The sequence below is a fragment of the Balaenoptera borealis genome (assembly GCF_965194805.1).
Source record: "Balaenoptera borealis genome assembly, chromosome: 4".
NCBI lineage: Eukaryota > Metazoa > Chordata > Mammalia > Artiodactyla > Balaenopteridae > Balaenoptera > Balaenoptera borealis.
The window spans coordinates 138,147,194-138,156,575 of NC_138861.1; positions in this window are offsets into that span (position 1 = coordinate 138,147,194).

Sequence of the window (9,382 nt, forward strand, 5' to 3'; positions counted from 1 at the left end):
GTCACAAGAGCCGGCACTCTTTGTCCCAAGATAGATTTATGTGAAAAAATGAAGCAGAGCTGCCGCAGATCCCTCCTACTGTTTGCTTTCACGTCTGCCTCTTGCCCATCAAAAGTACCTCCTCACACACAGCAGTTCGAACTTCTGTCACCGCAAGATTTTCTTACATTTATAGTTTGATTTGATTTTACTTCAAAGTCACGTAAAATTTGAAATAATACTTTTTCATTCATGATACATAAGTTTAATAGGAAGCAAGCAATATAAGGTGAAAACCACTTACAGTTCAAGTATAAATATTTCATTGTCAAGTTTCTATAAACTACAATAGTAGTTCTATTAATGGAAATATTCCATATTGTATATACATGTCTGCAGTCTTTTATTTTTTATTTTATTATTATTTTTTAATAAATGTATTTTATTTTTGACTGTGTTGAGTCTTCGTTGCTGGGCTCAGGCTTTCTCTGGTTGCGACGAGCAGGGGCTACTCTGTTGTGGTGCGTGGGCTTCTCACTGCGGTGGCTTCTCTTGTTGCAGAGAACAGGCTCTAGGCGCACAGGCTTCAGTAGTTGTGGCTTGTGGGCTCAGTAGTTGTGGCTCGTGGGCTCTACAGCACAGGCTCAGTAGTTGTGGCGCACGGGCTTAGTTGCTCCGCGGCACGTGGGATCTTCCCGGACCAGGGCTGGAACCTGTGTCCCCTGCATTGGCAGGCGGATTCTTAACCACTGCGCCACCAGGGAAGTCCCCTCTGCCGTCTTTTAAATGTGCTTCATGGAGGAAAAAGAAAACCTAAATATCGTTCAATAGTGATGCTCTCTATAGTGGCGATAACCAAATTATCACTTGTAAATGCTCTGTTTTGCGAGGCAATGAAATGCAGCAAGAATCTTTAACGTTTATTTAGACCTAGTTGAAAGGTGGCATGAAGATCTAGGCCTTTCATCTCTTCTTGAATGATTCCTTATTCAAAATGAGCTGGAGTTCTGAGAGCAGAATGCTATGTTTTCTTGGGTCTCCATTCAGCGGAACCTATAGTTCACTGTGTTTCATAATAAATTTGGGGAGAACCAGTCATGACCAAATATGCGATAGTGTGCCCTACTTGAATAGTGCAGAGTGCATGGCTTTCAATTCTGCAATATTGTATATTCTCCGTTCATTGATTTATTTTAGGCAAAAAAATATGTAAAACAATAGGCTAATTATATGTCCCCTGATTGATTTTACCTATAGTTAAGCTATTCTAAGCAATTTTAGGTTGAAATTTTTTCTGTCTGTTTGTGAGGATTGTGAGCAACTGAGCTACTTAGTTGTTGTTACCTGGGGCTCAGAGCTCAGGTTTGGTGTATTCATTATTTTGCAAGGTACTGTGCGTTTAGTGAAACAGTTCGCATTTTTTTCTTTTGTGTTTAAGTTTTAAAATATGCAGAGCATATGGTTATCTGAAAAACTAATAAAAGTACTCATGACTTTTCCCCTGTGAAAAATAATACTTTAAAGTTAAATTTTAATTTGGAGAGAAACTCCACATCTTGGAACCTGGCAGAAAAAGAAATCAATAACATGATTCCGTGGAAATAAGTTGGGGAATAAATTCCATCTGATAATGAATACTACAAACTGGAAAGAATTGATTCTTGCTATCTATAGAATCAGAGTGACTGTATATCAGGATGCTACACTCTAGAGCTACTAGTTCATTGGTACGTGAATGCTCGATCTATTTACAGTAGTACTGGATGTTTTCTTGTATCAACTCTGACAAAGGCAATAAAGGATAGGGGTGAAAACGGTTTAAAGCACAGGTGCTTCAGCTACCATTGTACTTCTGTGTTTCAGGTTATAATACATGTCCTTAACACAAATCCCATTTTTCACATAGCAATAACAATACTGCTGTTACATAGTGATTGGTATTATAAAATGTGCTGTGAGATAAAAACTGTTATTATGAAAATCCTATTAGCAAGTCCCTCTGTACGATACCTGCAGAGCAGATTTATTAACATACACTCTGTACTCACTTTCCTGAAAACAGTTTCACCAGCTATGAAATACTATGCAATAATGCCATTAATAAATGTATCTAATTGCAGTATATAAGGGTGAAACACTGAATAGCTTGAAATGGCTTCTGTGAATGGTGAGATTATTTCAAGTAGATGCACTGAGCAACAGATACACTATGTTACCTCTTTTTTATACTGCCACAAGTCAAGTGATAAATCATTAAAGTGCACAGTCAGACAGTTAGGCTAATGAGAAAATGCTGGTTCTTTTACAAAAAGCTGTCAGTAGATGGCAATGTGACTGTTTTATAAGGCATTTTTATTCCATATGGAACTAAAAACTTGAGATCATTCACATTTTCTACCTAAATTACTGTAATTTTTCCCCCAAAAAGGACCCCAACAGCCATTTTAAACTATTTTTTAAATAATTGATAGTTACAAATGAAAAGCCAAGCCTAGAATTTCCAAAGTGATCCAAGTTGTTTTAATTTTCCATTGGTCATTGTTGAATAAAAATAATGTTACAAACTATACCATCAATAACCAAGGATTGCAGAGCCTCCATTTCAAAGTAAAGCACTTTTAGCAAATCCTTATTGTGCCCTCACTTAGGCGCTGTGACCAGCTATGGCCCACTGGTGCACTATTTATAAAAAGACTCTGAAGGATAATGTTGCATTGAACGTTTTGATTTCCTTTTTTCCCATCTTTCCTTTTATCTTCTCAGCTCTCTTCTTATCCAAATAAATCACATCTGTTTTCCTGTTAATTTTAGTGATATACAAATACTCACATGCCTATATATTACATATATGCATATATAATAACATATAATATTAAATATACCTAAAAAATCAAAGCATCCCAGGCAGTCTGCATATACATTAAGAGGCCAGGCTTCTGAATTCATTATAAGTTATAAAAACCAGAAAAGAATAGTATATTCTGGAGAGAAATTCTGGGAATTGAGTTTTCACTAATGTGGAAATTCTAAGAAAAAGAAAAATATGTTGAAGTTCTTGGACAATTCTATCGGAAGATGCAAAGATAGAATTCAGCTCTACAGAATTATTTTAATCATATTGAGCCTTAAACTTGTGATTCCATTTTAGGGTTATGAGGGGTGAAGATAAAGATATATTATTAGGAGTGGGACTTTATGAATGTGCAATGGGCTATAATGGGGAATCACTGGTCAGTTAAACATACGATTAGTAGTCATGGTCTAACCTGTGGGAAAGTCAATTAAATAATCTGAGTTACATTTTTATCGATAAGGTGAAAGGAAGTAATTTGTCAATATCTAATATTTCTTCAGATCTGATTAGTGATTGAAAATTTACCCTGACTTTGATCACATTTTGATCAGCAAGGCACACTAAACTGGGAAAAATCCAATCCTGGGAATCCTATTCAGTCCAGGATCCCTGAGACCTAATTAGTGTCGACCCAAAGGGACAAGAAACGATCAGTTCACCTCTTGGAAATTAGAATTTTCAAAGGCTGGCTTCTTTCTTTACATAACTCCTTAAAATAGGTTTTCTTGACTGTGGCAATGGAAAAATCCATAAACCACAAAAGATCCTTGAATCTGTAATTAGATATATAAGTTAAGAATAATTTTGCCAGTGACTAAAAGTAGGGATAGTGTGGAGGATAAAAAATAATTTTTCTTCTACCTATTGACCTAAAGAAAAACACAGAATGTAAAAGTTGTGAGTTTAAGTTTTATTCAGGGTCTTACTGAGGACTATAGCCTGGGAGTTATTTAGTTACCTATTCAGGTAGCTCTGAGGAAGTGCTCTGAAGAGGTAGGGGAGAGCCCAGTTCATATATGAAATTTTTTGGCTGGGAAATACATGCATATCAAGTAATCTTGATAAAAGATTACTGCTAATCACAAATAACAGATATCTCAAATTAATGATTTTAGTGCTTGCCTAAGTATGGGAAGATGCAAGAATCTGGGGTCATTGAAATTGTTCCTGAGATATACATCTAACTATCTAAGGGCCTATTTATTCAAACCACAGAGTGCCTCATCCCGATTTTCATCCTGAATTCCTCTCAGGTTGCACTGTTCCTGGGCAACTGCAGCGGGTTATGACTTAACCCTTGAAGAACAGAGTGGTGAGCAATGCTCTTTTGTTCTTTGTTCACATTCCCTTCTATGTTCTGGGCTGAGACACCCCCCCACCCTGTAATAAAAGACAGATTAACAGGAATAAGACAAACAGAAGTTTAACAACTTGAGTACTCCCTTATATCTGGAAGAGACCCTGGAAAACTGAGTAACTCCTTGAAATGGCTCAAGCCATCACCTCAAATAACATGTTCAGCTGAAGACAAAAGATGTTGGGGTAGCCCTCAGGAAAAGCACAGTAAACAAGTGTAAGCTTGCTTTGCAGATTTGGTTTGTTGCCTTCTCCATTGATAGAGTAGTTTCTAGAGGTTTAGTGTACCTTCTCTTCCTGGTACAGGGAGGGAGACATCCTTACAAATGAAGTTTTCCCTTATAAAGGTAAATATCTCTTACAAAAGAGTACTTCTACTCAGTTTTCCAAGCTTTTTCTATGTCTGCTGTTTCTTAAAAATAGTAGTCAGCCTAAGAAAGTCCTTATACCAAAGAGGCATATTTTGGGGAGGCAAATTCTGCTCACCTTCAATAGCATTCCTTGTAAAATATGCAATTCGATATTTACATATATGAAAGAATGAAAGGAGATAGTATACTGGCTTTGAATTTTTAATTTTATAATTTGAATAAAATCAGTAGTACTCTCTTACGATTTATTTTAGATAAACCTTAGTAGTTTGTATTGTAAGGACACATAAAAATTAAAAATATGAGGCTTAATTCTCCCTGGTTAAAAATGGGGGAAGAGATTTCCTTCCCCTTCTTTTTCTCGGAACATTTACCTTAGAAAACTTGTAATTGTAGTACCTTCTTGTCTCCTTGAAATGTATATAAATCCTTCTGAAGACTAAATAGGCCTTCTGTCAGTTGGCCTTTTGTCAACTTTATGACCCAGGAAAGTTTTCCTCAAGAACTTGCAAGGCTTTTCTTTGAAATGCTAGCATCCAGGGAGATAGCACTCCTATCTCTCAGTTTCTGTGGGAGAGTAGGAGCCTAAATTCTTGGTGGTCGCCTCACTCCAAGATGCAAAACTACCTCTTGTCATAAGAATGGGAAGTCTTATTCTTTCAGATAAAACTAATTAGCTAACACAGATGGTGAATCCAATTATCAGGTAAAGTTAGGATGAATAACGCGGGACAAATGATGCTGTCAATTCCTCTTACTTGAGGACTAGTTATTGTTTATCTGAAAACCTTTGCTATAATGTGTTGTATCTGCTTGGCTATGTGCAACTGTGAGATTTCTTTTTGCCTTTGCAATCTCTCAGCTGATTGCCTGAGATGCTCATTACATTTTGGTGTAATGCTTATTCAGTAATAGAGGGTTTTCTTTCTCTACAAACTTTGAGGAGAGGATTTCTGGGTTATGAGAAGATTTTGTTTTTAATTATATTTCCCCAGTGGTATTTAACCACAATTCAAATTTGATTTTCTTGCTTTGGATTTTCTTCCTACGAACTCAATTCAACCTTAACTATTGCTCTGGGCAAGAATCAGATTCCTATACTAGTTACCAGTACCTATTGATATAGTTGCAATTTATCTTCAGGATCTTTCATTATTCATTGAAGATAATTGTGTGCCTTATAGCATGCCACTTGTTTCAAATAAAGCAATCAAGCAAGACATAAAGAGGAAAGCTATCAGGGGAATTTTAATACATTTTAAAGTAAGAAAGCAAACCCTTTAGATGAGTTTCCATTTTTTAAAAAATCCATGAAGTAGTGTATGAGTTGTTTTAGGCAACAAAAATAGCTTTGTTTGGCAACATTTGTGGCTAAACCAGTGTTAAAAATAAGTGTAAAACGAATAAAATACTAGTTAGAATTCTATCATTCCATTTGTGAAGGAAATGATACTTATCATTAAAAAGGGTTTATGCGTATTTCCTATTAAAATAGCATCTTCTTTTCAAGGAAAACATGAGAAGACAGAGACTTTGGGACTTCTTGTGGAAGTCGGCACATTAAAATAATAATTCATGGTGAGATCTATATATTTTAAAGTATCTTTCCTTCAAAAACCCTTGGAGTTGCTTTTTAATCAATAGTTTCATTAGACATTTCTCCATCTGCTATCATCACAGACATATGTGAGTGAGAAAACCTGTTCTGTGAAGTGATACTTTAATAATTATTTTTAAATCAACTGTCGGGATAGAAGGTTATGTATTTTCAATTTTGCAAGATTTTCTAAAAGACCAAGTAAAATCCAAAAATATACTTTCCTTCTATAAATTGCAATATTTCCACCTTTTAAAAACAGATGACTTTTCTTGCTGTACTAAATAGACTTATAATACTAGCCATAAAACATCCATAATGCTTTTCTAAGTTTTATCATTCTTGCTATGTTTTTGTTAATAAAGCTGCCTATAGAGACATAAAGTAAAGCCCATTGACTCACGTTCAGTGCTTTAATAGAGTTTGGAAATCAATCTTAAACCACTGATTTGAGTTTTCACGTAGAGAGAGTTGAAAGAATAGCATATATAATCTGAGTAGTCTTAATATCTGAACTCTATGCTTTCCAGGCCTCTATTTGATTAGGTGTTGAAAGGTAGCTTGGACGTTATTCAAAAGACAATTTTCCTTGGACTGGCAATAATATCATAGGCTGGCCTATGACCTCAAAGTCATATGTTATTATCAATCTGTCTTCAGAAGAGATGTCATTTTATAAAAATCTCTAAGGTTAAAGGAAGAGATTCAACCTGCATTAAACATCTTTTACCTCCCTTGTTTGAGGAGACGTATACGGCAAATTTTCTATTCTTATTTCTTCTAGAAAATTCCGTAATGAATTGATTGTGAGACTTATTACTTTTAGGAGATTGACATGTACACACCGATTTACGCCCAGCATACTTTTTACGTGCAGTCGAGCTTCACTGATGACACTAGTATTCTATGTATTGTACCAGCTATATTTGGCTGCTAAATAAAAGACTGTGTCAGGTTCTAATATTGAAAATAAAAACCTCTTCATTTCTCAATATACTTCCTCTGATTTAACATACTCATATTTTAGATGTAGCTTTGATATCATGCTGAGGTATAAAAATTTGAAGACTAAATGGAATCATAGTCCTACAGAGTTGGAAGGATCCTGAGAAACTTAGTTGGTTTCTTCCTTCAGTAAGAAATATATTATCGCAGATATGTGAGAATACTTCCAAGAACATTTTCAACAATTACAATCTATTTTAGTGTGTAGCAACCTTGAGTCTAAGGAAACTGTTCATATAGTCAAATCTGTTACACAAGAAATTTTCTTTCACTTATTCTCTCTTGCATGTAGTGGAATTTACTGAAAGCTTCTTTGATATAGTCAGAGACAGTTAATAAATTATAGCCCTCAACCTCTGACTTTCCTATTTGAGTAAGTAAATTCTTTTATTTTCTACAATTTTAGTCATGGAAGGTAAATATGCTTAATTTACTTTTCCAGACATATCTTAATTTTGAAATAATATCTCGATTTCTAATCATACTCAGGTAGGTATACTGCATTTCTAGGGAAGTCATATAAATTTTTAAAATTTCGTTGTTGTTTTTTTTTTTTTTTTGATTTAAGAAGTCTTTTTCTAAAAGGGATAAACAGTCCTTGCTTCCCTAAGGTTTTTTTTTTTTTTTTTCAGTTCTTTTTTTTGTTTGTTTGTTTGTGCTTTTTAGTAAACTAAGTGTACTCTAGTGCTTAGATGTTGATTTTGAAATTCTCTAAATCAAGACACTTTGGGGAACAAAATATTTTTTATCTAGTAAGAGTTGGATCTAAATATTTCATAACTAGTACTTTTAAATGCATAATTGTTATAAGACTTCAGATATTTAATAATTATTGTTACCCTGGTTCATACCCAGACTAATGCTAAGATTCTTTTACTGTAACATCTTCAACTAGATTTTATGTTCTGGTCTTATGAGGGACAACTTGGTTTTATATGTCATCAACATGCTACAAATAGTGAAATAATTATTTATTTAGGGCTATCTAACTTACTTTCATAGCAGCCATACAAAATAAAAAAAAATTGGATTGATCAAACTGAAAAATGATTAGTATTTTTATGTGTTGTGAATTCCGTTGTGCTTAGAGCCCATGGTGTTAGCTCCTGAGTTTGTTATATTTCCCCCAGGGCTCCACTGGGAAGGGTTTTAAGCAGTTTTTAAAAAATTGTTTTATTTCTTCTCTGTCTAAAATAACAATTGGTGGTTAGTAGGAATGGCTAGATCCCTATTATGTCCAAGCTTAGGAGTAATTAAACATGAGTGTATACTTTTCCAAGGTTGGCTCTGAGAGGTCCTCGGGTACAGGTATTTGTCTTGGGAGAAAGTAACTGACTAATAGTGCACACAGGGAAGTAGCAGCTACATGGCAAACACGGAAGTACTGGAAGGGAACGTTTTAAGTAAGAGAGGAAAACATCATGGTCCTGGAAACTGTTTACTGTTTTATGTCTGAAATGGGCATAGATTTTAAAATATATGCATAATATAAATACCATAACATTATTGATATTTGTATCTGAATCAGATATGCATTTCACACCTAACATTTACATTAGGATTTCATTATTACCGTTTCAACTTACATTATTCATTTTAAAGGTCATTGTATGTATATTGTTAGTTTTATAGCTTCCATTCTGCATTTGCTAATGCACATATATATAGGCAAAGAGAAAACATTCTACCAACTATAACAAATTTTCACTGTAAAATTTGAAGAAAATTAGCTAAGATTTTGCTCAGAGGTAATATCATTATGACATTGTTGTGTTAAATGTATCGTGAGTCTATGATGCTACAGGTCCACAATCCATTATCCATAATGCTGCAATCCAGAAGTATGAAAATCAAAAATATTTTGAAACTAATTTTTTAACAGAACATTTCCCAGATGAATATCACTATTTATAGTGTTTATCCCTCTTCATACATTTCACTGCACATATATATTAAGGTTTGATTACTGTGAGGAGTGCCGACCGCTCTGTGAGAATTACACAATGCACAATATATGCATCAAATTAACCTTACAAAATCTGATGAATTCTAAATTATGAAGCATATCTAGCCCCAAGGGTTTTAGATGAATAATTGGAACTTGTGTTATTTAAACCAAGATGAGACTTTAAACCCTTCTATTCTGAAGTTGCATATCTTAATGTATTTGTAAACCATCCATTTGTTATTGAAGGTCATATAGAAAAACAAGAAATTAAA